General features: G+C 41.9%; 1 protein-coding gene across 3 annotated transcripts in view; it reads right to left on the reverse strand.

Moving 5' to 3' along the window:
• LOC115372394 (uncharacterized) overlaps positions 1-25,341 on the reverse strand; it is an 87,316-nt gene that overhangs the window by 20,719 nt on the left and 41,256 nt on the right. The window contains exon 1 of one of the 3 annotated variants that reach the window (XM_030070279.1): positions 7,441-7,554. The exons of the other annotated variants lie outside the window; for them this stretch is intronic. The gene's annotated coding sequence lies outside the window, so the exon portion shown is untranslated. Of the gene's footprint in view, positions 1-7,440; positions 7,555-25,341 lie in introns of those variants that run through there. 3 annotated transcript variants of the gene reach the window in all.

The raw sequence follows: 25,341 nt of genomic DNA on the forward strand, positions 1-25,341 counted from the left end.
ATTCCCACACCATGGCATGGCCTTTGGTTTAGTTCAGCTGTGCACCTGAAACAACAATAAATCTCTTCAATCAGCCTGGTTTGTTGCGTTTGTGCCGACACGCCCTTTGGAAAGCCTCCAATCACTTTTGCATGATTAGAAAGCGAGGATTGGTACAAGCTGACAATCTGTGATTGGTGGGTTGCACCAATCACAGGGGATCAGAAATGGTTCTGACTGTCCTTGAGAAATGACGCACAAATTTCAGTCAAGTAATACTCCTTTGAAACTTACCCTAAAACTGGCATGCAACACCTTTTTAAAACGCATGTACAGTTTTTAAAGACTATTTTCAAACTTTTTACATTTGCTCCTCTACCGACCTGATGTCAGAGAGATCTTTGTTGGGAAAAAAAATCCTTTGTCGTACAGGAAGTGATGTTTTACATTTCCAGCAGAAGTAACGGTGGTTTTCTTGGAATAAATAGAAAAAAAGTGGATAGTTGGCATGACCATCACAGAGCTGCAGGCTGGTTAATGTGAGCCTGGCCAGCAACTTCAAAGAGAAACTTATTTCTGTACAAAGTGAACATTAAAGATTAACATTAAAGTTTAGGTGTGGGTTCGCTCAGGATAAGGTTAGGGGTAAGAATATGGGCCTGTTTTAGTTATTTGTCAGCTTCAGAGCCATTTTCAGCTCTGCTTGAAACTGCTGGGATAAAACTGTGGTGCACACATCTGCAGCTTGATGTGTCTCATTACTGTGACTGGTGATAGTAGAAGACACAAACATACAATAAGAAGATAGCGGCCTCTTTGCCTGCTTCCTGACACAAATACATCATAGCTATCGACAGACTGGAAAGCCGCACAACAGATAAAGCAGACGAGTACGGCAAGCCGGAGGGTTCAATGCACGTGGTTTTAAGATGCGTTTTTAGTGGTGATAATGGAAAAATGGCAGGAACTCGCTGTATTAGTGGAGATATTTTCTGTTTCTGTTTCCAAAAGCTCAAAGTGAATAGATACTGAAAAAAAAAATGGTTGAAGACTGGTGTTTGTGCAGCTCATGTGAAACTGGATTTTACTGTCAAAATAGCAAACTTGAACTAATTTTCTACTTTGTTTCTCAATGCAGACCTTCAAGTCTTACCAAAATGTTCACAGTTGGGAATAAGTGACAGTGTCAAATCTTAACAAACTAATGTCACACACGGTGCCGCTAATATTAGCTTGCAACTGTTATTGGGTCCACTGCCACATGCTTTGCTGTGTTTGCTGCAGGAGGAAGATGCCACGGTGCTAGACACACCGTTTGATTGACAGGTGACCTCCACAGAGTGCAGCGCAGAAAGATCACAGCACTGAGCGGGTAGTGCTAAATATGTCACCAATTAAAAAAGAAACCTAACAAGCCTAATAAACCTAAGACTCATTTTTTTATCTCTGTGTGAAGATATACGCATTTGAGGTGTTTTCTGTTTTTTTGTTTGCAGCGACGTCATCGTTATCGCTGGAGGAAACGCACGGGCAGAGCTCCACAGTGCAGTGGGAGGTAATAGACATCTCAGCCGGGGCGCCCCAAGTCATTCACCCCTGCACAAAGCATGGAGAGGTTGTTGACACCGCAGCGCTCCGGCGATTCTACACGGGGCAGCCCACGCTCTGTGAGGCACCGGGGTCTCGGTGCGCCGACAGAGATGGAGCGAACGGTGAGGGGAGTGGGGGTGGGGGGGGCGTGCGCTCACAGCTTCATTGTTGACCCATGACTCACACCCGGGGACAGTATGAAAACATACAGCTAAAGAGATTGGATGGGAGGCAAAGTCCAATGAATTCCCCCATTGGGAGAGGGTGATAGTGAACTCTATTACAGTGAGTGCAGATTGAAATGGGAAGGGAGCAAGAGGGTGTTGGGTTTGAATGGGGATGAGAGGCTTAACGTGATAGGGAGCATCAGGGAAGTGATACACTGTCTATATATGAGCATATCAAGTATCTGGGGGGTGGGAGAGGGCTGGGAGAGGGTTGCGCACACACACAGACACACACAGAACCCTCATATGCTTTTAGTCCTCATGCTTTTGTTCTGCTCAGCGTGTTTTCGTCAAGAGCGGATTACCAAATGCAAACAGCTAGCAAATGGGACGATCATTCAATTTAGCTCAAACAGTGGAACATCTCCTTCACACTGCACAGGGCTGAGAGGGGCCCCCATTTCACTCTGAGTGCAGTGGATAATAAAAAGAAACTACTTAATAGTCACAGTTTAATCACTTTTCCATCACCCCCCCCCCCCCCCCCCCCCCCCATCTCCACCCCCACCTCACCGCACGGTCGTTGTAATTTCTACCTTTGGATTTTTATCACACTCCTTGCGTCAAAGAAAGATGAGCTTCTCTTAAAGGGGAAAACCAACCGAAAAATTCACATTTGACAAGTCCATTTCCTATAAAGCAATGTATCCCCTTTGAAAATTAAATCATCAAGTCCATCATTTAGTAACACTGAAACACAGAGGATCCTGATCACCTATTAAATAATACATAAAATAACACCAGCCCAATTTTATTTGTTAACTGTTATTCAAGAGTTATCAATTTGAAAGAAGAAGAAGAGAAAAATATTGTTGGACACTGATGAACACTGATGACACTGGTTGCTGAGGAAAGATAACTAACCAGCTCTTTGGTTAATAATATTTCTGTTCTTCTCCTAGTTTTCATTCTTATGTATTATACTTTGAAAAATTATACATACATACATGCATTAAATTGGGCTTTAAAAGTTTCTAAAGTTGCTCTGCAGACAGTGACAATGACTTACGACCTGAGCGAGGGGAGCGTCACCGAAGCCATTGACCATCATGTCAGCATAAACTAATTAGGTTAAAAATGATTCAATACGCTACAACTTTCTTTTTATGTTCATTTATAATTCATTTAGACTACCAGATGAGCAGTCTATTACTTACTCTGGATTAAAGGCAGACTGTGCAGTTTCAAAGGGGAGGGCGCCCCACCTCGCTACAATGTGGTGAAGAATGATGTCAGGCCTCAAAAGAAAATAACTGAAAGAAAATAACTCTTTCACCCCATGATCATCCAAAATATGAGAGCATTTCAGTTCATTTGACATCAAAACATCAGATTCAAGACAGGCATATATAAATGATACATAAATTCTATGGGTTGTTAGTCTGGGCATGAACCTGAGGGGTTTTATCCTTCCTCATCCTTTTCATTAGTAAACACAGTGGTGTGCCTTCCCATGTGAAACTGCATGGTCTGCCTGTCACTGCTGCTGTACTTAAACAAACTCCAACACAGAGATTTCCAACTTCCAGCATCACTGCATTCATGCTGCAGGTCGGTAATGTTAAAAATCTGCATTAGTCCCAGCTTGTAAAAAACCTCGTAAAAAGAGAGACGGTAAAATAGCTGTTATAATCGGACTGAAATATATATACGTATTGCACAGACTGCATAAGTACACATCAAATTATACATTAAAACATCGACAAATACATTCTTAACATTAACAATGAAGGCCGTGATGTTTGATGGTGTCACTGATGTCAAGTCAGATCAATCCGAGCTCTGAAATGACACCTCAATTTCTGATCTGTAATTTCCGAGTTTGACGTTGTTCAATGAATTTTCAAAAAATTGTAGCTTGTTTTTTCCGATTGCAAGTTATCTTGAATGAAGCATAAATTGGCCACGGTGCACGTTATAGCACGCAGACATCTTGTTTTTTTTTCATCGACAAATCGAGTGGTTCAAGAGTAGGTCAAATTTCAGTCAACCAAGATTTTCTTTGGTTGACTACAGCCCTGGTGCAATGAAATGGTCGAAATACTAATAAAATACAAAGTGGGTCTTCAGTATATTGTTACCTCAGTAAACTGAAAAATGTCACTGAATATTAAACTGCTTATGAAACACATAAAAACTACACTGCAGTTGCTGTTACTGAGCTCAGTGCTATTTAAATGTTGACATTCTGATGAGGATATAAATACATCTGCACTAAATATGCAGACACCGTACACTCATCAAGACTGTTTACATGGATAAATAAATGAACACTGCACCTTGATTTGAAACCATGGCATGCTAAGATCAATGCAAAGAAGAACAGGAGAATGAAAATAGATCAACAGTAGAACAAAAAAGTATAAACATACCGACAATAACTAGACATGAGAAAATTAAATTATAAAATCCTAATGCAGGTTGTTCCGTTTGATAATGTGGGAATGCATGTTTGCTCACAGATTGCATTCCCACTACCTAATTATCATTAAATGTACAAAATGGCAAGTGTCTGAAAATAAGCTGTTAATGGCGCCATGTGTAGTTTAGGGGTTGCAGGGAGGTCATTATATTGTATATTAATTTGCCACTGCATGCAGCAAATGACTTTATTAATTTTTCCAACTACATTTAGAAGCCTGAAATGAGTTCGCCACAAAAAACAGGCTTTAGTTCTTTAATTAGTCTTCCACCAACAGTAAGGATACCGTCAAACTGACAGTCTACATGCTGACCTCATTGTCACAGTGTCATTTCATATTCAGGGAAATAAGCAAGTATGAAAGCATAACAGCAAACAGTGTGTTGCTGTCCAAACACTCACAGAGCGCAGTGTGTGATCTGTCGTATGATGGTCATGATTCAGCACGATGAGTCACTTTACATCACAGAGTGCCAGTAATGACTGCATCTGCTGTTATGCGACTATTGAAGATTTGTTGGAAGCACAGGATTCTGTCCAAACTTGAAACACTCTTAATCTGAAGCCCAATGTTCTCTCAGGCCCTAAGAAATGGCATTCCATCTAAATTAGGCCCTATGTATACCCTCAATCCTGTGTTTGGGTCGGGGTGCAGGGTTTGGGTTTGTTTAGACCATTTAGAATGAGCTTAGGGAACAGAAGGCAGAAGGAACAGAATACTGAGGGAACTTGGAGCTGAGGGAACATAAAACTGAGGGAACATGGAGCTGAGGGAACATCAAACTAAGGGAACATGGAGCTGAGGGAACATAAAACCGAGGGAACATCAAACTAAGGGAACATGGAACTGAGGGAACATCAAACTAAGGGAACATGGAGCTGGGGGAACATAAAACTGAGGGAACATCAAACTAAGGGAACATGGAGCTGAGGGAACATAAAACTGAGGGAACATCAAACTAAGGGAACACGGAGCTGAGGGAACATAAAACTGAGGGAACATCAAACTAAGGGAACATGGAACTGAGGGAACATGGAGCTGAGGGAACATAAAACTGAGGGAACATCAAACTGAGGGAACATCAAACTAAGGGAACATGGAGCTGAGGGAACATAAAACTGAGGGAACATGGTCGTAGCCAGTTATGAGGACACTGAGGTCCAGACCTTGGAAATTATTTCATATTCAAAAAATTAAATCAGAGCTATCTAACTGTATGGATAACAGGGGATCAACAACTTTTTTTTAAAGTGTCTGCTGCAGTTGTGTGGGGGTGAGTGAGCATGCCAGTGCAGCTCCGCTCACCCAGTGCTCCCAGTCCTCCACTGTCTACGCTCTGTGGTCAAGTGAGTTGGTGTTTAAACATAGTTGCGGTTTATAGTAACCTGCGGAAACAGTGTGGAGCTAGAATCAGAGACTCATGGGGGGATGAGAGAGGAGGAGGAAAGACTGGAAATCTTCCAGGTGGGAGGCTGCGAGTCAGGAAATTTCCCCTAACTCTGCTTTCTCTCTCTCTCTCTGTCTTTCTACATGCTACAAACTACACCTCATCTAGCAACAAAACAAAACATCTTAGAGAACACATTGTGCATCTTACAGAAAATATGTGAACAAGTTCCCTTCATCTAACTATGAGTAATGGGCTTACATGTAGGGTAGGGCTAATGAGTTGTGTTGTAAGTGTAGTTTTGGTATATGCTCAGATGCTCATTTTTGGTGTTCTTCAAATGGCTTTTGATGGTGTTGAAATTCTCCAGAAATGCAGTAAATAGCCTAACTTCACAAGTCCCATGGACCTAAGTTGAAAGTGAAGCTAGCCTAGTTACTGCATTTCTGGACGATTTCAACACCGGCTGATCTGACTGATGGTGCTGGAGGCTCTGAACGCCTCTATATAATGTCTCATACAGGTATGAAGTGGCACATTCTTAAAAAAAAAAATCATGCATGTTTTGTTGCTTTAGTTTTGTATTTCATCCTTCTGATGAGTAAATAGCTGGCAAGCAGACACTAATTTGTTGGAATTAATTCAAAATAAGCAGAAAATTAATAAAAAGATACTTCAAAATTGACCCGTGACAGTGGAAGTAACTGCTCTCCCATTGTATTAGAGATGTTTATGCATGTAAAAGTGGCATCAAACTGTGATGCTTTGAATGGCTGTAAGCAACTTCTGCACCTGCCAGGCAGAATTGTTGCTCATGAAACAACATCGCATTGGTAGAGAAACAAAGAAGCACAGACATCTACTTGGTTGTTGACAACGGACTCAGCTGTGGCCAGCGTTTCTTGGCCAAGACGCTTGTGGACTGTCCACACACTGGCTGAGTTTCCCTGATTGCTCGGCTCTGTTGGAAATAAATGGACTTCCAGTGAATTGTTGCTCTGTTTTCTCGCCGTGTAAATGCCTCGTTAGTCACTGCAGCTGACGCTTATGACAAATAAGTGTGAAGAGCCTCTGTGTGCATAGCCCGTCATAAGAATGCCATTATAATCTAGCAAAGCTAAATAAACCCCGTGGTTGTTGGCCTGAATGACAGTCACAGACACTCGGCATTACAGAGCAAGTTGAATTAGTCTCCTGAAGCGCTTTTGTTTACTCTGCCGTCTCCCTTGACTCTGATCTGATTACCAATATAAAATTAATGCAAGATAGGCTTTGTCAGCCATTTGTCATATCTGCTGGTGGCAGTTTAGGTTTCCCGTCTCTCTGATGGACGTGCAGCAGCCAGATCCGTACATCAACCCCACATCTATACATCAACTCCAGGCGCCTCATCTTGTTTGGAAATGAAAGTCTTTATTATTGATTTTGGCTCAGACTGTACATCCGTCTCCAATTTGTGCCCCACCCCTCCTCGTCCAAACCACAGTATATTAAGCCAACTATCTGTCTCCAACCCCGTCTTTGTGCGCCTCAGTGTGTCTCTTTGGGTGTATTGTACATTTTTAACCTGTGTTTTTACAGTCTTATGAACACCTATAAAAGTTGTTTCCCAGTGTTTTATTTAGGAAATGGTTCATCTCCAGGGTTACAGTTATTAGGGTTTATTTTAGGATTCTAGGGCAGCAGTAATCAGAAGATTAAAGATGCTTCAGACTGGATGGCTGTGAGACAATTAATGTGAAAGCACATATAAACACATAAAACACCCTAGAGTCTGAAATCTTTGTTCTCAGTATTGCAGGTGTTGCTTGAGTTTCTTTGTACCCAGTGTTACCTGTCAATGCCGTGCCCCTTGTCAGTCAAGTAAAGTCGTGCTGGGATACTTTTCAACCTCTGGGACAGGGCGGTTGTCAGTTCAAATCCCTGGGCTGGCGCGGCAAGTCTGCGTCTGGAAACTGAATGCATAATGTGCTCCCTTTATTCCCACTGCAGACAAAACGCTGGCCTTCATCAGTGACTGTGATGGCGCTGATGAAGGCCAGAAGGCTGAAAACATTTTTGGTCCAGCGGGAATACAGCAATCCTCTACTGATGACTGTTTTTGTTGAGTGCGAGTGCAGTGATGACTGATTTTTAATGTCCGCAATAACAACTGCTGAAGTACCCTTGAGTAAGGCACTTTAGCCCCAATTATTCCTGTGGACCTCATCACTGCACCACTTCAAGGTATGTAAGGAATACGAAGCAGTGTATACACATTCTTATTGGATAACGGGATAATTAAGTAAGAAATAATACATGATGTAGACTTGACAGAGCCAGCTCCTCTGCTCCCTGGGCTTACCTCTGAAACTGCACAGTAACTTCGAGGTGTCCTGATATGAAGTTTTAACAATCAGATTCCAGCTAATCAGATTCCAATAGTCCCAGTGGACACGGTGAATGAAGGATATTTAGTACGAGATGAGAATTAAAGCAGTGCTGAGAAACTCTGCAGCTCCAAAATGGCAGCAAGATCGAGGTAGCTGTCTGATGTTTAGCTCAACATGTACGTTTATCAGCCCAGATGGACGAGGATGCCTTATACACAAGAGAGCTTTCCGAGCGCTCACTCACCGCTGTTTACAAGACAGTTTGCGTTTCACTCTAAAGTTTCAATTTGTCACCTCCTGTAGACAGGGAAGCATCAATGCCCGACACCAGAATCTCATTTGGGTAAATAGGAAGCCACCATATGGCCCCAATCAGTGGAGGCTGGATATTCTTCTCTATTACAGCCCCATTTTGTGATTTAGGCTGATAAGATGAGTGTATTTTTACATAAAATCTGGCCTGGCTCAGCTTTAAATAGTAAGATGAGGGATAGGTAATGAATGGAAATGGATGTGCCTTCCCAAGAGTAACAACAATAGGATGTGTTTGCATGTGTGTGCATTCATTTGCATGTGTGCAGCATCATGAGTGTGTTGCTATTAAGAGAGAGTGTGTGTTTGTCTGCATGCTTGCAGACCCCAATTCTGTCAAGCGATTCACATTAGTTTCTGAAACAATTTGGTCATTAATGACTATTATTCAATCAGCTCCCATTGCTTTAAGCTGGTGGTAATTACTTCTCATATGGTTGTTGCTTTACACTTGGCCATCTTTCCTCGTGCTGAAGGCAAAGACACAAAAACGAAGAAGAAGAAAGGAGGAGAGGTTGAAATGCGGCTCTCGGATTCCTTTCCATGATAATATCTCTCTCTAAACATTTCCAAACAAATAGCTTTGTGGGATTAACCTCATCATTTTTATCCAGGCAACTGAAAGGCACCATCTCTCTATCTGTTTATGAATGCAGCACCACTTTTTTTTTTATTATTATTATTTAACGCAGGGGAAGTTAATGGAATTGTTGTGATGGTGATATATGGGGAATTGTGTGAGGAGACAGATGGGGAAATGTAATTATGGATGTTTCAGGGCTTGGGAGGAAAAAAGAAAACCTTGTCACAAAGGAGGGTTCAAGAAAATAAGACAGCATCATTCGTCATGTGAGACAATGGTCAGGAAAAATGAAATCAAGAGTTTTTACATTAACCGCATGTTTGTGTCTCAGCCACCACACACCTGAGTACTATTTTAAAATTACCTTGAGTGCACTTATGTAATATCCTTGACTTTTTTGTTGTTGTGCTTGCTTTGGAGTTGTATTTTTGTATCCATTTATGAAAAAAAAAAGAAACATCCATTAGCCTTGCCTAAAGCTGGCCACAGTCTGGAAAACTACACTGCAAAAAATTATATAATCAAACGGAGTAAGTAAAGTAACTGGTGATTTTTTTTTTTTTTTTTTTTTTTTGCTACAGTTGGTGCTGATAGTTGGAAATAATCTGATAATCTAGTCTAGTGACCATTTTAAAGACTCACTTTATGGTTCTGTGATGCTTTAGCACATTCAGTTGTTAGGCTATCTCATTCAATATCATACTTTAAATTACCTCTTTTATTCAAACGTGAAGTCTTATTTTGATTTTACCCCTGTTTTAATCTTGTGTGGTTAATATTCCTTATTTTATGCCTTTTTGCATAGCACTTTGTAAATTGCTTTTAGATAAGTGCCATAATTAAGTAATGGTGTGCTGCGTGCCAATATCGCAAAGCGTAGCGCTCCCTCTTGTGTATTATTGAGATTACACCACTGTTTCATTATTAATTCATCACTGATTTTTTTTTTATGATAAGCTGCTGAGAAAATGATTCAACAAAAGAAAAAATCGCCCGCACAGCTCTTACTGTGCATCAGATGCTTTAGCTCGGCTGCCACTTCGTATTAGCTCAGTTACAGGTGTAGAAGGTGAGCAAGGCGGAGTGACACAGTTACAGAAATATGGTCCAAGTGCCAGCCAATCAAATCATGGGGTTGGAAATAACTATGGTTTTATGAGTATTATCATTATTTGGAAAAAAAAAAAAAATTAATCACTCTCAAATGGAATGCCACATAATGGGTAGATAATGTTGATTATGCTGATTATATTTGCCCCTAATGGGTCTTTCTCACTATAAAACGTTTCCTGGTTAGGAGGCATTTTTAAAGAAATATGACCTTATTACAGTAGGAGGCACATCCTAGTTCCTTGATTTGAGGAACATCAAGTGGCTCCTTCACAGTGAATGAATGGTAAATTTTAATGAATAAATACATGAAATGAAACACATGGAAATACCTGTGATTATACTTAGAGATAAATCTACAGCATGCATCTCTATGTCCAATATCATTTTGCAGTGCCTTTTAGTCTCTTGCTCGGCTTCACCTGTTGCTTGTCAGACTTAATTAGGTTACCATGGAAACAGCAGCGCCATGCTGCGTTGTATTCTGTGCTTGTCACATGATGCCTCCTAGCCAGGCGGCTTCATTTCATGTAACATTTTGGACAAAATAATAGGGAAACAGTCCTAACTAGGTGTTCCAAGGTGATAGGACGCTTCCTTGTAAATGAGACACATTTCCCTCTGAACTGAATTTACTTTTCACATGCAATGCAGGTGCTGTGGAAGTGGTGTCCTGTGCAAATAGCATGAATATAAAAATCTGTTAAATACATCATGCATCCATTCCTATATACGAGTAAAAAGGCTGCTTCTAATCTTCCTAAACAGCACAACTAGTGTGTAATCGACCATAAAATCACATGCTGTTGACTAAAGTCAGGCTCGTGTGTACTGGAAGTGGAGAGGAAGGTAGTGTCAAGGTGAAATGAAGTGAAATGACATCTCTGGGCTGTGAACCAGAGGTAGACGCAGCAAAGGCAGAGATTGAGAATGAGCGAGCGAGAGAAGAACGACAGGGTAGTGGCTTTGAATCGGTGAACCTGTGGGAATCGGGGGCCCTCGTCGCGTCCCCTCCAGGCCAGTGGCCGCTGCAAAATGCACTCAAGATGAGAAACCGGAACATTCTCACTTCCTCCTCGCTCCCTTACGCGGAGACGATCTGTCAATCTCAATGCCCTCTCTTTTTAACCTTTCATCGGACGCGTTTCATGGCTCTGGCAAAGTGGCTGTCAAAGCTGTGAGGAGGAACAGGTCGCTGAGGGGTTGCCAGGTTATTTTGAGGGCATGACAGCAGTTTTGAGGTGGTGTTCTACGACACACCAGTGATAGTGTGAATATGCCCTGCCTCCAGCTGTCACATTCCTGGTATACTGGCATTCTCATTATTTCACGCTTGGATTGACATTGCCACACAGAGATTAAGGGTGTAGATTCAGATGGAGTGATGGGGTAAAGTGTGAAAAAAAAAATGCTGCAGGCTACTGGGGCGTACACTAGTCAAGTAAGTGTAAATTCCCATCTAAGCCATGTGTTTCTGTCAGTATACCATTTCTATACATCTATCTTGTATTTATGTGAACCTGTCATGATGCTAGACGTGTCAGCTTTAACAGATGTAGGTATCCCTGCTGACAACACACCGCAAAAATGTAAGAATTAATCACTTTCCAATACTAACAGGCAGACAGAGCAATGCTAAAGAGTTATGCTGCGGTCACGTCAAGTCAGATTTACCACAAATACAGGCTGCCAACTGGGAAAAAGCACTCACGTCAGCTTCCTACTAGTAATTACAAGGAGGACATTTTTTTTTTGCGGGCTCCAATATCTTCCACTTGGTGTCACAAATTGCACAAGTGTGTCAACGCAGGTGGCAAACACCACAGGGAATCCATTGATAGTGGCACAGTCCAAGGCAATAAAAATCAAAATGATAAGTTACATGCACGGTAACACAAACGGTGCGACTTGAGGAAAGCGAGTAATGTTATTTGGGCTGTCCAGTGTTAGTCTTCAACTTAGTGTCAACTTTGTATGAGCCGAGTTTCACAACTGAAACTATCAATGTTGAACTTCATATCAACATGTCCAAAGTAAATATTCAACTCAGTGGACGACTGGGATCCGCTACTGATGGCAACAGGGTTTGAGTTGATAGTAAGTTGAATATTAACAAAACACTCATCTTGTGAAAACGACCATAGATAAAGTGTGAATTCATTTTCAAATAAATAAGTTATATATTATAGAAGCATTTTCAGGAAAATGTTTCGATATAGTAAAAAATTCATGGTGAATAGCATGAACACTGTCAGTAGTGAGGTGCTGTGAGAGGTGACTTTGACCCTTTTAATTTGAGGATTTGGGTTCAACCTTGCGTTTTCCCAAGTACCCATCTTGTTGAAGCAGCCTGACCTCTGACCTCCCTGCATGAGAGAAGCAATGAAGAGAACCCCACCTGCTGATACACATTAAGCCAATGAAAAAAAAAAAAAAAAAAGACTGGAGACTCTTTTCCGGTGTTCCGGTAGCTGGATTTTGTCTTTGTCCAATGAGCCACCTCTTGATGTATCAGTACTTAACTGTGCCAGGCTCTGTATATTTTCGCAAAGCATGACTGCAGACGAATCAATGAGACTTTTACATGCAGACGGCTCATTGGCTGGCTGGAGTAATGGAGCATAGACAGGTGCCACACCACTGGCTGCTACGGGCGACGCACTGGCAGATAGATGGAGAATGAAATCACTTGCTGTCATTTCTACTCCATCATTGCCAGCATTTGGTCACTTTGCCGGGAGGACTAGCTGTACGTGACTACACCGCCTCGGCAGCTCCAAGCCCTACAAGCAAAGTGAGCAAAGACTAGCGGAGGCAGGAGTCGGCAAACTTCAGTGGTGAAAAACACACAGAGCCGGCTCTCTGGGTTTAAAGAGAGATGCATCGCATTCAAGATAAAACAAGTCAGCCCACTGAGGTGTATTCTTATCTTGTAGCGTCTGAAGACACTGAGTGATGCTGTGGAGAGTTAGAGAGGCCGTCAGATGAAACTGTGATTTGTAACTTTCACCTCACAGCCAGAGAGGGGATGGGAGATTGTAAATTCCTGCCAGCGGCGCCAACAAGAATAGAATTGCCTCACAGCCTGAGAGTGAAGACGATTCTCATTGGTATTCTGCACATTAGCATGGGACCTGGCTCAGTCATACTGCATATATTTATGAATAACAGTTCTTCTGAGGTGTGAAGAGGGAAACAGGGCACTGGTGAGAACAGGGTACAATTTGGTGTGTGGGTGATCCGCCCTCTCTCTCGAACTGCCCTGATGTTACTGGGTTCAATGGTGCGCCAAGCTCCCCTCCTTAGCCATTGTTGCCATGCAAATGAACAGGATGACTTGCTATTATGTTGCGGTATTTCAAATTGTTTTCCTTTAATTGCTCGAGTTGACACGAGAATAATCCCTGTGTCTGCTCTCGCATCCCGGCGCCGACGCCTGGCAGGGCTGTTTTCGTCGTGAGTTGCCACACTACACTCGGGTGCCTGGTGATGCAGTTCGGCTCGAGTCTCCTTGCTCAGCAGAGAGGTAGAGAGGAGCATTAATTCTTAACCCTGTGGGAGGAGCAGCGGAGAGCAGGGCGGATGACTGCGAAATCCATCTCTGTCTCGTCCCCCTTGAGAGCTGAAAGGTCACTCAGCTGTCAGGAAGTAAAATTCAATACCTCAACCTTTCAAGCATGTCTCTATCCTCTATGTCCCCGTCAGGGCTACACAATCCCTTTCTGATGCGTCTCCGTCAGTCTGGGTGCTGGCTGTATGGACGATACATGTTCACCGCTGCAAAAATCCACATCCTCTTTGACACTGACAGTGACTACTGACAGCCTCACTGACTGACATGGCAAGCTATGAATTACATTACAGAGTTACCAAATCGGCCTGACGACTAAATCATAATTACCCGAATGTCAAGACTCCGTGCTTCTCCACTTACATGATGTCGGCATTTCTATTTGATTCCATTTGTAGTGTGATGATATAAAAGTCACTAACTGACATTCAAATATGACCTGGAATATGTTCAACATGAGCACATACGTTCACGATATTGCTTCACATGCTGGAAACTCAAGTCACCATGTGCACACGTCATTGGAGGTTCAGTCTAACAACCTTTACACAGCGCTCACGTCAACATCAGTCCCTCACAAACAGGAATCTCATATTTTTCTGAAAGCTTTGATATGTCCAACAAGGAGCTATGGAACATGGAATCACTTTGAAATAGCATTTGAATCTCAGTTCACCCCATTATAAAAGGTAAATAATTATTTAATGTTAGTTTAATCATGCATGCTTTATTTAAGCACAAACTCTGCGTGTCATTAAACTGAAGCTATTTTTTGTTAAATTAACCGTTTAACAGTGTTACCTTTCAATATAGACATGAAGAACTGTCCAACTGAGGTGAACACTTCCAAGTTGCACTGATCTTCATCTTTCTCACCTCCACAGTTCATGCACTGGAAGTACACCAGTTGAAAAATTGCAAGAATTTACGTTTTGCACTGTTGGATCTTAAGAAGGTTCTAAGTAGAGCTTCAAAATGCAAAAAGAAGAAATGGGAGTGAGACAAAAAAAAAAAAAAAAAAAAAAATGAGTAAGCATTTTTTTGCAAACACCCATTAAACTGAAATAGGCTGTTCATCAGCTGATCAAAAGTTTAAGACCACAGCCTTTAAAAGCCCAAATCTTCACAAAAATGCGGATTCAGTGTCATTTTCTGTCAGGTATCCACACTGTCATGACCTCCTCAATTTTTTTTTTTTTTTTTTTGTCTCACTCCCATTTCTTCTTTTTGCATTTTGAAGCTCTACTTAGAACCTTCTTAAGATCCAACAGTGCAAAATTCTTGCAATTTCTCAACTGGTCTTAAAAGTTTGATCAGGAGTGTATATGGAAGTATAATTCATCTGCTGTTGCCCCTGTATCATGAACACCAGATTACGGGGTGTTTCCTAATTTCACTGTCATACCTGTGCTAATGCAAATGTACGGTGACACGTGAGCTTGTTCTTCGATAGTCGATGCTGCCTAAATGCTGTTAACACTTTGCCTGTGTTACAGTTTCACTGCATGAAGACGTGCAATGCAACACGGCGTGTGAAGAATCAGCTTGTTCCATTATCCAACTTGTTCAGTGAAAATTGAACAAGGAAGTTGAGCTCACCTTCGCCGACATGCATTTGCATTAGAACAAGTAGGACAATGAAATTAGGAAATACCCCATAAACTGAGATTGCTCATTATACGATGTGAACAACTGCAGATGAATTACACTTTATCCATGGATGCCTCTACCTTCCGTTCCATATGATGCGAGGGCAGGGTGGGAAGCTCAAATTCTGTAATCAAAAGGACAGTGTCATTATGCTGTGTTCTAGATTGCACTTCTTCTTGCCATGTGAACGGTGAACTGAGATATTGCAACACACATTATTTTCCAAAGGGGTCAAGAGAATGTCAGTCAAACAACACGGGGAGCGTGGGGACCAAGGCAAGAGAGCAGCGTTTTCACAACCTCCCGCTTCACTGGTACACCCAAAAACTGTCACATCAAGACGAGTCATATCGATTCCTTGTTTGTTAAGGGACCTTCACAAACAAGCTTGTCAAAACTATCAGCTTTCGGTTTGACTTGAATGCAGAAATCCATTTCACCTTGTTGGACTGATCACCACAGGACTGGTCTGCTTGTGAATGGGTTTACGTATAGTGGTGAGTGTCGCTATGATGCATGTTCTCTGTGCAGATGTGAACAGATGTTAATTTCGGTGGTAATTTTTTCTTGGAACCAATCATTTCATCACTAATACATCTGCTCAATGTTGTTGTGTATAGACCATCAGCTGGTGGCTTGCTAGCAAATTAACCAGATAACAATGTATCTAATGAAATATTGTTTATGTTTTAGATCATTAGCATGGATGATTAGATAAGATCCTGTATATTGTAATGTTTTTCACAGTTTTCGAGGTAATGTTCCAATCATTGCCAGTGTCTCCAGAAAAAACTACCGTGAGGTGCAGGTAGTAGTTGCATCTTGACACTAACATTTTTTGCTCTGCTACATCCCGCTGGCTTGTAATGCCAAAAAACTTGCTTGTTGAGGTTAACTGCGGGCAGTTTTCAAACTACAACTTGTAGTATTGAGGCGTCGAGGTGTGCACCAAAAGGTCAAGACCTAAAGACAAGATACAGTTTCCTGTGTCAAGTTTCCAGAGTTCGCAAACAACTCTACCTAAAAAATAGGAAGTGAAAGGCTGTTATTTGGCTGGTGTGCTGTACGTGGCTGAATTTGACAAGGGGATGGACATCGAGTTCAGCTTTTTCCAGGCTGCAAAAAACATAAAAAGAGCAGTACAGGTGGGTGTGCAGTGTTTTGGGGAACTAAACAAATCACAAGTTGTAACTTTTGCTACTCTGCGCTCACACAAACCCACTCACCCCATCAGATGACAGGTAACCATGAGCATAACATCTCCGTCGCAATCACTAGGGCCCAGCATAATCAACTCAGGACTTCAGGGTAATTACCTCCATCATCATCAGAAAAAAAAAAAAAAAATCACATTAACTGACGCCGATCTGGAAAGCAGTAACTGTGTTTGCATTTCCCATGAACAAAAATACACCCAGGTAATAAAATTTTAAAGAATAAAACTAATGTCGCTCTCTGCACGGCAGCTCCTCCACAAAGTGAAATTAAAACCAGAATGTAGTCACGCCAAACAAGCTGCTGTTTGAGAACGGAGTTACAGCATTTCATTATTACAATAAGCTAATTTCTCAAACCCAAACAGGCCTCTAATCTTCTGCAATTAATGATTATTGCATACAAATTCTGGTTTTTGTCACCACACTCAGCGGCTATCAGCTGAAAACAGACTCCGCTGTGTTTCCAACGCAGCTCCAGATCAACGTTAAGTCCACTGTAAATTTTACTAACACGCTGACATAGTCTATGTTAAGTCGTCCTCACACATTTACATTTTCCTCCATTTCTTTCTCCAGTTTTGTTTGCTGAAAGACAAGCTGACTATCGGGACATGTGAAAGCCGTGTTTTTTCTTTTTGTGTGTATGTGTGTGTGTGTGTGTGTGTGTGTGGTTAATATTACATCTTGCAGAAAATCCGCAAAGGTCCACAGAGTATTAGTGCACTCCGTGATCTTGAATGATTGCGGTCTTTATTACAGGATCAATTACATCGACTCAAACATTGTTTGTATCAAAAAAAAAACAAGACTAAAGGCTTTCTCAAGTCGACTGTGTGAAGCTGTTCCATGTTCATCAAGACCGGCCAGGAGTTTTGAAGGTCTCTGTTGTCTAAAGCAGCGAAAACGACGGCGGCTCAACAGAGACCCAGTGCCTTGGTTGTTGCTCTTTGATCATCAGGCATGACGGAGGCCTTTTATGGCACTTTGAAGAGAAAGGTTGTGGAGAGAAACGCAGAGATAAAGTAGAAGGTGTAAAAACAACATCAGCGACATCAGTACCAACCCAGACCCCATCTACAGTGAAAAGAAATGTCACTGTGCAGACACGCCGTGAATTACACTCCCAGCCAGGAACGACAGTGAGGACAGAAGGTGGCACAACATCGCCCCTTGATAAAAAAGTATCCTTCAAAGACATAGTTAAGAGGTGAATGCAGCAACCTGTTGGTAATTTGCAAACACACACCCACACACACAGATGCACATAAGAAAATGTAGTCAAAAATATTAGCTTGGTCTCACCAAGTTTTGGGAAATGAGCACAGTGCCTTAAATGGACTGTAAATAATGTACGCCGTGTATGAAAAGTGAGAGAAATGTGTTTCCAATATCTCATAATGTGATAAAAACACTGAAAAACAATCCACAGTAATGAGCAAAAGAAAATGAGCAACAACTCCAGTCACACTAGAGCTGTCACTGAACTCCACACTGTTTTACTCCAGCCGAAAGGAACTGTTAGACAAACTTTTCACATGATTAGGATGTAAAAAGAGCGTGCACAGGGCCGGCAATAGGAATTCTGGGGTGGGTGACAAACCTAACCCTTACACCTAACCCACCCCACCCCACTTGTGTCAACAACACGAGCAATTTCAAAACGGCCGTGGAAGCAGTGGAAAATTATGCGTACGTTATAATAACACTAACAGCGTTTCTGACCACCATTTCAATGCAAATCCAGTTTCACAGACCCATCTAATCCTGTGCTATATTGTATGCATTGGACAAATATCCTACTCAATATAATATTTATGGACAAAAGATCAAGTCAAATTTATGCACATGAATTCCAAAACACATAAATTACTTCTTGTGTGATTCTTTCAAATTATGCAGTGTTGCATAACTGCATGCAGCAAAAATAAAAATAACATACAGTACAATAAAGTAGAAAAATATATATTAGAAACAAGTTATAAACACTGAGTAGTAGTAAGGCATTAAATAGGAGCAATGTTCTTTTTTCACATCTAATCCAGGCAACATTAGTTAAGTATCAAGCTACTGTTTAAAAGAAAGTTGAAAATTTTCAGTTTCACTTTAGGATCTGTTTCACAAAGCGGCTGGTCTGTGCTCTGCCAAATGACAAATATGACACGATGTGCACATTAGCTGCAGAGTTAGAAATCAATTTACTGTGGATCAATCGCCGTGCATTAACCGACTGCTATTTTGTGGCTGCAGTGGAGATGGCCCTGTTTGGAAAACACTGATGGATAGAGCTGCGAAGAGGCGAGGACAGAGGAGGAAACTACAAGCGAGGCGATCGTTACATATTCATTACTTCATTTGTTATCAGGGCTTTTCTAAATCTGCACTCAGAACACTTCAGACACATGTACCCGAGTCGTCTGTGCAGCACACTGAGATCTGCCAAAGAGTGGACTGACATTAACCTTGGCCTGACCAAATTCTTAATAACCGTATTATTTATATTATGCACAATCAAACAATACAATGTGCTTTATAGTTAAACAAAAATAGAACATGAAAGAGAAAGAGAAAACACAATAAAATCTAACCCTATATATCTATAAAACTGACTGTAATTCAGCAGAGTAATGGCCTTGATGAAAGTGATCAGCAACAAAATGCAGTAAAGGACAGAGAATAAAAGAAATCAGCGTGAAAAAGCCCAGCTGAACAGGAACGAACTGACAGCCTGACAGTTTGTTTAGCGTCCGATCAAGTGAAATTAATGTGTTAGTGGCGCATTTGTTCCGCTCCCGGTAACCATCCTTTTTGTTCCGCTTCTCCTCTGTATTTTTTACGGCGTGCTCTCAGATGATTATTTAGAGCTCCGCGTCTCGCTCGGCACCTGGCGCCCTTTGATCCTCCGTCACGGTGAGACCACCACAGCCGGGCCTGCCCGATCGGGCCACGCTCCGCTGTTATCTTATCGAGCCCCTCGCCATCTTATATGGACGTGCCACTGGGAGGACTGGTGCGGTAAGCCTATTGGAAATCAACGCCTTTCCTGCAGCCGCTTGGACAATGCGGGGAGGCCTGCGGATCGCTCGGAGCGGCCCGAGAACCACTCAGCGCTCTGTGTGTTTACATCAATATCCCTCTCCTCTGGGAAGATGGAGAGGACGGGAAAAGATAGGGTGAGAAAGTGGTGGTGGTGGTGGGGATATGGGGTCGACACAAAGGGGAACGTGAGAGAGGTGGGTTGAGGGAGAGGATGAGGTGTGGGGGGAGAGAGGCAACAAGCAGAGAGGGAGATGGGGGGCGACTGATCCAGAGAAATGGGAGTTCAATGCCGAAAGACGGGGGAGGATGAGAGATTGAGCAGCATTAGCAAGAGAGAGGGAAAAGGAAGAGAATTTCTAGATGAAAGCGAAATGGAAAGAGGAGAATGGGGGTGGTGGGTGGTATCGAGAGGGAAAGATAAAGGGCGGGAGAGCGAATGAGAAAGAGAGAGAGAGAGAGAGTGTGAGCATTCCTCCGGGAAGTGAGCCAGTTCACTTGAACAATGGGAGTGCATAGCAGTACTGATTAGGGTGGCGAGGTGGGGGGATGACAATATGCTTACTGCTGTTCTTTATCCGGACTCGAGCGCCGCCAGTGCACAAGGCACTCCACACTCAGCAAGACATTTTCTCTCCAACCACCACCGTGGGCAATTAACCCAACCACCTGCTGCTCCCCAACAAATTGCCTCTCGTCCTTGCCAATCCGGGCTCCACCGAAGAAGAAGACTGGCAGCCGAGTCGGAACATCAAGACGCGGCCTGCTCAAAACACTCGCTGCTGTTTGTGCTCTTTGTTTTTATCTTTTTTTTTTTTTTTTTTTTTCCAGAGGGCGGGTGATTCATACAGATGTATCACATGAGGGGGCTGGGGAGAAAGTGCGTGTATATGTATGTATGTGTGTGTGTGTGTGTGTGCATGTGCAGCTCATCCATCTGGTTCCTTCATGTGGTTTGGACCATACCATATCTCACAAGGGACCCGGCAAAGTGAATTCATCCATCTTGAGAGCCAGATCTGGACCAAACCACCCGCTTTGATGGATGGGGGCAGATACGCCGTTGGAGGGGATCAGAAACACTCAGGACCGCCGGACAACAGAGAAATTGGCTGCTACACAATCAGGCGGCTATAAATTCAGAGCCTGTCTGTGCAGGCCTGATCTATCTCTGAGTCTTTAAATTGAGCGTCCACAGAAAAAAGAGAAGACTTCTGAGAACGTTTGGTAGCAGTTGTGTGCGGTCCAAAAACATCATTTTCATTTGTGCATAAATTAGCAGAATAAAGTCTAATTGCTAAAGTTGAATTCTGCTGGTTTCTAATACTACCGATTTAGGAATTAAGGTGCATTAAGTTGGTGTCACGGTGATGGTAATCCAGAGTTTATCTGCAGCGATGAAACACTGACAGAGCGAAAGCGAAAGCTAACAGATGGTGCAGGAAAGATTAAAACCCTGTGGGGCTTATGAAAGCTTTTCACCTCGAAACAAAGAAGAAAATCAAGATGACAAAGCGACATGCAGCTCAACTGAATATACAAAAAACAAACAAAAAAAAAAAAAAACCCAAAACAAAACAAAAAAACCTCAATGAGGCTAAAAGAAATGGAGGAAAAATGGATTGAAGCAAAATACAGAAATTAAGGTAAATGAATAATGAATCAAAGGAAAAAGTGAGGTTGTAGTGGTGATTGTCTAGGTGATTGACAATGTGTATGTAAGCTTATATAAAAATGATCCATATTCATATTAATACTAATAATGAGGTTATTTCTATTGTACCTTTCAAAACCAGAGTTACAAGGTTACAAAATACAGTGCTACAACACAGGTGCAATGACAAAAGAAATAAAAAATGTAAAAGAACCTCATACACAGAAAATATAATATTATGATGGTTAGTCCATATCACTCGAATAAAGTGATGTTTTCTGATATTTATGTTGAAAACCAACAATTTGACCAAAGACCGTCGCTGAATGTCTGATCAAGTTGTTGAAAAAACCTTAACTGCAAATATTCTTGCGACTGGTAGATCACCATTCACACTCCTTTAGCACTAAACGACATTTGTGTCTTCTTATAAATAATGAGCTATGACCACAGAAACATCATGAACACATTCTGATTCACATTGTTCTGCATCGGTGGCTCTCAGCTGCTCCAGCTTCAGGGTCTCCATTTGTCCTCAGTCATTAAGCTGCGATTCACACATAAGCTAACTAAAGTGCCGTTCAGTTTTATTCTCGCAAAATGAAAAGTGCTATCCAGACTGCCTTCATGCACTATTAAAACACAAAATAAACAAGACGGTGCAATGGAGGCTTAAAACCTAATGAAATAAAAGCGATGGCATAGCAACAAGAGGTTAATTCAGGCGTTTTTTTTTTTTTCTCAGGCAGCAGTAATATCGTAATAGGCCTTAAACTATCAGCTCCAGGACAATAAAATATTTTGTTGCTTCGTTGAAAAGGAGACAAAGAGGAGATGATTTCTTTAGCTACAGACTGGCCATGGTTCACTGTGTTCTCATTAATATAAGAAAAAAATTAAGTTCAGTATAGCCGGTGTCACACAATTGTGTTTGGCCTTGCTGTGGCTCTACCTACACTGCAAAAAAAAAAAAAAGAACTCTCAACAAGTCATTTAGTCACAAATATTATTTCTTAAAACAAGTGAAAAAAATCTGCCAGTGGGATTAGATAATTTCCAGTGTATGTTCACTTGTTTCAGGACGTTTTCTAGGGAAAATGTTGAAACAAGGCAGAATCAGGCAGATCAGCCCACTGGGATCAAGAAAACGACACTTGTATCAAGAAAATTCTGGAAACAAGTTGATTAACATCGGAGAAAAGAGGGATTATTGCATCTCATTACAGACTAAACTTGTTAAGATGAGGATTTTTTGCAGTGTAGTCTTGCTTACATGCTGCACAATAATTCAAACAGCAACAACAAACTTTTTATGATGTGTTAATGATGAAGAGGAGCCACACGATCCACTCAGAATCGACCTGTGGTCCACTTTTGGGTCACGACCCACCCGTAGAGAACCTCTGCTCTAAATGCTGTCCTGATCAAGAAGCAACACACACACACACACACAAACAAATGCGCACCAACACACACTCTGAAGGTGTCTGGGGATTCCCGGGGCCTCCTCATGCAGGTATGAGGAGACTCATCTGTTTGTTTGACGAGGCCTCGCTCTTGTGTTCTTTGTCAACAGGTCAACAAGCCACAGCGGCCTCGCAAAGCAAGGGTTGACAATCCTTCTCGAGCCCGGCAGCGATGCTCTCCTGTGGCCTCCGGACGCCTCGCCCCTCCTCCGCTGTCCATACAGTGATGAAATATGACCTCTGTGCCTCTGCTGCCCTCCGTTTCGCATCTCTCCCACCTCCTCCCCTGCATCTCTGCCACTCCAATTTCCTCCCTTTCTCTCCATCTCTTCAAACTCCTTTTTCTTCTCCCTCAAGCTCACATTGCTCTGACCTCCACAATCTCTCATTCAGCCCTAAACAAGGAAAGCCACTCATGCTGAGTACAGATTGCTAAGCCCTCTGTAACCTCCACCGTGCCGGAGGTTAAGCCTCTCAGTCTCTTCTTCTCTCACCCTCAATATCTGTCATTTTCTGTGTGGAGCTCTGAAGAGGACTGATGGAGCAAAGCGATCTGATGTGAGATTCCGTCAAACCCTTGGCTGTGGTTGCACTTGACATTTCAACGTGATCGTTGAAATTCATTTTTAAAGATTGGAGTTAACGAGATCGCAAAAAAATGCCCACACTTAACCTGAAAACAGTTAGCCAGTTTGCCTTTTCCATGGCTGTATTTTTTTCCTCTCGTCTTTTTACATCACTTGCCTGGACTATGCAGATGGATTGCACCTACACGATGTAGAACTTCGAATGCTATGCGAGTGTGACATCTTACATATCTAAGTTTGAAGATCTGATCCGAGCAATGTCTGATTTTTGTCACCCCCAACCTGTCACTTCACAAGTCCTGGCATAAAAGCACGAGAAGCCGCACTGAAGTGATAAGTGGAACGGTGAGGAAGGTCGTGTGTCTTTGAAGTCATATGTAAAAAAAAAAAAAAAAAAACGTAACAGCGGGGGATGTTCCATGTTCAAAAGTAGCCACACCTAATATACACTAATGCAGATCTAACACTGCTGAAAGAGAATTTGTGAGTGTATCAAGGTGGCACGGTGTTTGAAGTTGTTGGACTGTTATCACACCACTGAATGGACATTATCAGTGGTAATAACTCCCTCAGGTGCACCTTCTCATGGGTCGGAGGGCTGCTATCATCTATTCTCATCGTCAAGTAAGGGATGGTCAACAAGTAGATGTGCGTAAATTGGCTTTAAGGCAAGTCGTGGAGGCAGAGAACCACAAAGAACTGACTTAAAATCATTTAACACACAGCTATAGAGATGATTATCCTGCTTGCCAACAATATAAAGAGGAGAAAACAGGTTTTACTCTCCGGTTGTTCAAGTTGGATGACCTGATGGTTACGGTTAGGAAAAGGGAATGGTTTATTTTGATGTTGTGCTCTTTTGTAATTTCCAAATTTTGCAAATCTAATCAGCAGAATGTAATTTGAACTTTCCCCTCTTAGAAATCCTTTTAGAATCACATGGAAAAGATCACATCGAACGGAATTCATTGTTTCTAAAAAGTAACATTTTGATACATTTACAATAAGTTACTTTTTAATTTATGTAGATTTTTAAACAAGTACTTCTACCTGAGTAAAATATCAGCAAATAGCAGTAATAGTTTGTGATTTCTTGTACTATTTCCGCCTCTGATGAATATTTATGAGTGTTGTCATGAAGTGTCATTTGGTCAGTTATGTCTCATAGTGACATTATTCGGTCAGCTTTGCAGGGAAAGTGACATAATTGACTGACTGCCATTATAACACTAAATGACAACAGTCATAAATATTCATCAGTGTTCACCCACAGTGATCACATCAAACAAAGTTACTGTTTCTAAAATGTAACTCACTCATGTTAACCGAGTACATTTTAACAGAGCTACCTTTTAGTTTTACCAAGGTATATTTTTACTGGAATACTCCAAATTATCCACAAAGTAACAGCCCTTTAACTTGAGTGCACTCTTTCTAACCCATTTGTGCGTCGTCTCATTAAGGTCTCATTTGACCAAATGACAGTTAATGACAGCAATCATGAATATTCATTAATGTTCATCAGCTATCATGTCATGTTTTGACAGTTTTATATCAGTCTTAGGAACAAATAAATCACTTTGGACTCAATGAAAAAAAAAAAAAGGCTATAGTACGCCTTACTTTTTAATATCCGCCACGCTTTTTGTCTGCTAGCAGCTTTCTGAAAACCAAATCGACCTCAAGACGAGACGTTTGCTCTCCGTCTGTCGCTGCTGTTCCTCCATCCTGGAGTTTGCACCCGCGCTTTGTAACCAGTAAAGTGCAGCAAAACTGTGTCTTTTGTCTTGTAAAGTGACTGGAAGGCCAGTTAAGTGACGGAGCGGTGCAGGAAATATATTTTTTGTAATGACAGGGGTTATGACAATACGTCGACTTGTTGGAAACCCATTACCGAACCATCATCTGCTTTTAGATGGCCCATCACCACGGCTGTTAATTTCTGGTAATGACTCATTTGCTGAACTTCACAGCACACTGGCCCTCTGCCTTACCTGGGATTGTCTGTGCTCTTTCTCCGATGCGAGAGGCTGCGAACGAGCTCGCTGACCTCAGATGGCTCGGGCGAATGGCGGCCGCTGCCCTTTAGAAAACGAGCGGAGTTCATCTCGCCGCCCCGAGCGCATCCTCACATCTCAATTGCTATTACAATGTTTAATCCATGAACACATGTAAACATG

Source organism: Myripristis murdjan, chromosome 2 (assembly GCF_902150065.1).
Source record: "Myripristis murdjan chromosome 2, fMyrMur1.1, whole genome shotgun sequence".
Classification (NCBI taxonomy): domain Eukaryota; kingdom Metazoa; phylum Chordata; class Actinopteri; order Holocentriformes; family Holocentridae; genus Myripristis; species Myripristis murdjan.